Raw genomic sequence first — 6,471 nt, forward strand, 5'->3', positions numbered from 1 at the left:
TTTTGGTTGTAAGTTATCACGAGATTTGTGTGAATATATTGCTGTGAGACTTGAATAGACTGAGAAATGCTGGGCGAAGGTGGTGCAAGGTCAGTATTTTAACCCTGAAATCAATCAAACCAAAACCAAGAAAGACTCCCAAAATGATTGCAGAATCTCAGAGTCAAATTCATTGCTGAATGAAGCTCGGATGCTCAGCATTTGATAAAGCTAACAACTATAGCAGAAATGTTGACTCACTTTAGAAAATAATGCATGTAGGTAATACTGTAATCACAGAAAAGCACAGCAGGAGGTAGCAATTCAATTTCTTCACTTCAACAAACTGATATTCTTATGTATATCACTTCCTCGTTGTGGGTAGCGTTAGATAATGTAATGCTACTGAAAAAGAAGGTAACTGTGTATAGGAGGCTGGTTCCATATAAACAATAAGGAGCCAGCCTCTAAATTGTGAAGCAGTGTTCTTTAAATAAAAACACTGGGGAATTTTTGAGGAAATTGCTTTACGCCAGGAGGACTTAATCTGGAAAAATAGTCTGTTTTATAAAGAGACACTTTACAAAAAGCAGTGTTTTTTAAAATCATTAATTGAAGAAAATAATAATAATCCCAAGTTTCTACAATAAATGTACACCGTTAAGACGAGGCAAGGATCAAAATCAGACATTAAGATATTTTCAAGTATACTGTTTTTTAACCGTCAAAATATCTGTTTTTTTTTTATTTATCATCGCAACACTTGCAGTTAAACTGAGTATAAACTGGCTGAGGCCATTGTGATATTTTTACAATATACAAGCTTGTGAGGAAAAAAACCTACTTTAACTACGCTTAATTTTACAGTCATGTTTTCTTTAAGACCCACAACCCAGTTAAAATCTCAACAGACTTTGATAAGGAGTTTATGGTTTGTGAACAACAATATAACAATATAATTTTTAGATAATAGATGACGTCATCAGAAAGCTAACTCACCTTTCCTTTTTTGTCTCGTTCTGTCCTTTAACCTTATAAAACGCGGAGGTTATATGCGACCCAATATTTGCATGCAAAAAAATGCGTATATAAATATATTCTGTATATTTTTATTATAACCGGAAACGCTACATAGGCATAGAGCCTCGTTCGAAAGTTTGTTAAATCACATACAAGTAAGGCGCTTTAATAAGCTTTATGGTTGTAAAAATTAGAAACATTTAGACCAACAAATCCAGCAATTTTCTTGGCGAAAAAGAGACAGACTACCTATCAAACAGTAACTCTTAACTTTGTAAACTCGGATAAATTAGGCGCAAAAAAGAAAAGGAAAAGCGGAAGTCAATTTTACCTCAAAGAAACTGAAGCTCCTCTGTTTAGCCATTTGCTGAAAATTGACGAAACACCGGAAAAAACAAATGTCTTTCTATTTTCAAAGCACCACCTCAAAGTTTGAGCATGGGGGTTCCTATGACTTCAGTTAACCAGATACGAAAACGAACTAATAAGCGTCCGTCCGTAAAATACTGTCACAAATTTACCAAACCTTACCTACCGTTTTACTCCGTCAGACAATCATATTTAAGGGTCTCTGCGGGAGTGACGCTTCCATTTTACACAGAGATACTTTAACCCAGTAGGAGTAAAACTATCAGTTTATTTTCCACTAAGCTGTCTTTGTGGTCGATATGCAGGTTTTAAAGTACTCTATCGAAGGACGAAGGGGACAAATTTACTGTTTTCACCTTTTTATTTGGGAAAACCCAAACATTTCACCGACTATGAAATGTTTAAATAAATTTAAAAGTTTATTTAGGTTAAACGTAACATTAATTCTTTACATGAAAATCTTCAGATAAGTTTTAAGATTAGATTTTCAATTTTGATGAGCTCTGTGGCCATCTACTGGAGATGCTCTGCGTTGCATTTTCTGAATCTTTTAAGTTAGGCCATCAGAAAGAACTAAACGTTAGTGAATGACTGAAGAGAAAACAACACTTAATATGTGAATTTCAAACTAATTAGCAACACTAAATGTTATTTACTGTATTTAAAATATAAGAATTAGGTCAGTATTTTAAAAGCATTAATTAGTTTTACCTGCATCATCTAACAAAATGTGTTTGCTGATGTAAAAAATAAGACAACATGCTTAATGAAAGATCTCCCTAGTTTACTATTCAACAAAGAAGCATGTTTGTTTTAGTTGAAAATAGTTTAAAAAGAAAGTTCGAGATGACTGATATAAAGTTGAACACATCCGTCTATGGTTAGCCTTAAGAGGTTAAGATGTATTCTGTAAGAGGGAGAGGGTGGTTGGGGTGAGGGTGGAAAAGTTAACACATTTGTTAATGAAATGTCATGTGCTTGGAGTGACAAAACACTCCAAGCACATTCGGACAGTTTTTCTCTACACTTTTTTTTAATATCAGCATCAGTACTATACAGAAGCAACAATTTCAAATCATGAACGCCAGCTATTTTACTGATGATATCATTCTGGATGAGTTATTTAGATCACCTCAGGCATCAAGTGGCATGCCTAAATAGCAAAACTTACTGAGTATGCATATACTGTCAGGGCTGGATAAAAAACACACAGCAGATAAAAAAGTGTATAATCTGAAGCTCAATCAGAACTGAACAATTCTATCAGCAAAAGAAAACAAACCAATCAAAAACAGAAAACAAAAGCCAATTTAAAAAAAAAAATAGAAAAAGGTCATAATGCATAACTGATCTTTTGTGATTAAAAATAAATGACAAATCCTTTAGATATTGTCTCTTGACAGATGTCAGTTAGCTACTTCATTCTTGACATCAATGATGTACAAGTTCCTTAGTAGAGTATATTTTAGTGAAAAACCCAATTTATTTAATTATCTCTGTTCCTGCTTCTGTACATTTCCTGGGTCTTATTGTAATGGGACTTAAAAAGCCTTTTATAAAACACACCTAGCTTAATACAAGTCATTCTTGAGCTTATCAGTGCAGCAGGAATAAATTCATGCAGGAATTTTTATTGCATGCAAATGTAACTTTGCGTCCTAAAAGTTCTGAGGTTAAATTATTTCTTTACACAAATAATTTCAAATAACTTGAAAGCAGTATTCATTAGTCTTTCAGAGAAAACACTCACCAACAGTTAGCTCAACTTGGTGACTGGCTGCTGCCAAATATTCACCATTGTTAAGATATATGCAGGTGTAATTTCCACTGTCTAACACCTTTGTTTCTTTGATTTGCATTGAGGCATTTCCAGACTTTAGTTCATTTGGAAAAAGAGACACACGATCTTTAAACTCCTCAGCTGGATGTGAAAGTTTGTTGATGTCATAGAGAAGTACCTCCTTTTCATCTTTTTTCCAGTCAATGATCTTGTTTGTAACTGCTATGCTAAATAAACAAGGTAGAGTGACACTGTCATCTTCTTTGACTTGAATCTTGTGAGGATCTGAAAAAACAAAAACGATAATTAAAAATGTTTACTTTCCTTAAAGTTAGTCTAAAACAGTAGCTTTAAAGCAAAAAGAAAAATGTCCACAGTGAATCTTATTGATACATCTGATTTCCCAACACAATTGTGAACATGTAAATGTGTTAAATGATATAACTATCATTTAACACTAAAACATGCAAGAGAGGCTTTCTTTGCAGATGTCATAAACAAAAACATTAACAATGCTCGAGCTTTATTTGCAACAGTTGACAGGCTCACAAACCCTCCTATGATGCTACCACCTGAATTTCAATGTAATGCCGCCTGCAACCAGTTTTCCAGCTTCTTTTCAGAGAAAATTCAAAAAATCAGAGATTAATCTGCACATCCACTATAAAGTCAGTACCAATGCTGTCCCCAAACAAAACAAATACAGGAAAAATGACCCAATTTCAACTACTTAATTATAAATCCCTACAGGAAATTATAAGTCAAATAAGCTCCAGTTCCTGCTGTCTGGATGTTTTACCCACACATTTCTTTAAGAAAGTCCTGCCTGTTATTGCTAGTAACCTGATCCAAATAGTAAACTCATCGCTCTCATCAGGCGTTTTCCCCCAGGCTTTGACAACAGCAGTAATCAAACCACTGATAAAAAAGAACAATCTGGACAAATCACTACTCCAGAATTACAGGCCGATCTCCAACCTCCCATTCATCAGCAAAGTTATTGAAAAAGCTGTGTGTAAACAACTTCCTAACTATAACCAACCGCTTTGACTCCTTCCAGTCTGGTTTACTTGCTCACCACAGCACAGAGACCGCCCTTGTAAAAGTGTTCAATGACATCCATATTAATACGGACTGTGGGAGAACCACAGTGCTGGTTCTGTTGGACCTCAGTGCAGCTTTTGACACTGTAGACCATGACATATTACTGAATCAACTGGAGAGTTGGGTTGGACTCTCCGGTCCAGTGCTTAACTGGTTCGAATCTTACATAAAGAACAGGGATTTCTTTGTTTCAATTGGAAATTTCTCAAAGAGGTCAAAGGTCACGTGCGGCGTACCCCAAGGTTCAATCCTAGGACCCCTCTTATTCAATATTTATATGCTCCCACTAGCTCAGGTTATAACAGAAAATAATATTAGCTACCATAACTATGCAGATGACACACAGCTCTACATTACGATGTCACCAGGTGACTCAGAGCCCATCCAATCACTGAACAGATGCTTAGAACAGATAAATGTGTGGATGTGCCAAAACTTGAAAGTTTTGGCACATCCACACATTTATCTGCCTATATATCTGCCAAAACAGAAGCAAAACTGAAGTTATTATTTTTGTACCTAAAGAGGAACGATCTAGAGTCAATGCACAGCTTCAGTTATTACAACTGAAAACCAGCGATCAGGCCCAAAACCTGGGAGTAGTGATGGACTCTGACCTGAACCTCCAGAGCCACATAAAGACAGTTACAAAGTCGGCCTTCTATCACCTGAAGAACATTTCCAGGATTAAAGGACTAATGTCTCAGCCAGATCTAGAGAAACTAATTCATTCATGCGTTTTCTTCAGTCGCATTTATTACTGCAACAGCGTCTTCACAGGTCTGTCCAACAAATCAATCAAACAGCTGCAGCTGATCCAGAATGCAGCTACCAAGGATAATGCCTCTCATCCCCTCTCCAGTGTGGTGGACAGCCTAAGGAGCAGACATAGCCAACGATTACTCCAGCCCAGCTGTGCTAAAGCAGTGATCCCCAACCTTTTTATCACCGCTGACTGGTAAACCATCAGACAAGGCTTCTGCATGTTGGTGTGTCTGCTAACGCCTAGTTCACATGGCACAATTTTAAGTTTTTTGCCCCGATTGTGCCCTTACGACAATCTTAGAATGTTCCAAGTTCTAAGATTATCGCTTGCCACAACTTTAACCGATCATCCTGCCTGTGTGGTGTGTTTCGTAGAATGTCGGGACCACTCTGATCTAACATCGGGCATATTCATCAAGTTGGATTGTCTTGGCCCGATTATCGCAGCAGGTGGGGTTTTCACTGACTGGAAGCGAGAACACAACCTGTTGAATGTGACAGGTAGCCAATCGATGACGTAAGCACGGTGGGGAATCCCAAACAGCAAACATGGTGCAACCGAGAGTCCGGTGGACATCGGAGATGATATGTGGAAATAGCATGAATGTTTATTCAGCATTTCGTACAAGGAATATCAACAGAAATGATAATGAGAGGAACTGGGGCGAAACTGGTACGCAGTTGATAAACTCTGTAACTTTTCAGCTACTCATCATTAAAGTGACATAAATAGGTTATAATGATAAGGCTTCATTCGGTCAGGGCTTGACGCTGACACTAGCTCGCTTAAAATGAGTCCACAGCTATCACTATTGCTTCTACATCGTCATCCGTGTTTGTTTATTCTAAATTCACGTATGTCGGGGGGTTTTACGGGATTTTCTTCTGGAATCGGGATGCTCGTGAGTGAAATCGGATCGAACCCGTTGTACTTTTATCGGTGACACAGAGGGTCACAGAGGCCCACAATTCTTAAATCGTGCCATGTGACAGACTTAAGACTCTCAAGCTCTACTCCTCTTGTCTCGACCACTGCCCTAACGCACTCGGACTCTGGTCGCTATGGTAACGTTTACACATCCCTTCAAAATAAGATTCAGATGAGCAGCAAAAACGAACATTTTACTTTCATTAAAATTTTAACAAAAGATAACGACAAATTAACGGGAGCCCTGAGCTTGTTTCTCTGCAACGAGACGGTCCCATCTGGGAGTGATGGGAGACAATAACAAGTGTTATATGCACAGGGTGCTTGGTCTCTACAAAGCAGTTTGAAGGCTTCATTGCCTTTTTTATTTTCTTTTTAAATCTGTATATAGCTTCATCTTTAGGAATGAATTTCACTCTCAGTATGCATTTGAACTTCTCTATTTTATTTTCTTCAGCACAGCTCACAGTTTTTTAACAAATTCCATAGCTTTCTGTGTACTTCTAAATCTGCCCCTTAGTTGCTT

Source organism: Xiphophorus hellerii, chromosome 20, assembly GCF_003331165.1.
Source record: "Xiphophorus hellerii strain 12219 chromosome 20, Xiphophorus_hellerii-4.1, whole genome shotgun sequence".
Taxonomy (NCBI): Eukaryota; Metazoa; Chordata; class Actinopteri; order Cyprinodontiformes; family Poeciliidae; genus Xiphophorus; species Xiphophorus hellerii.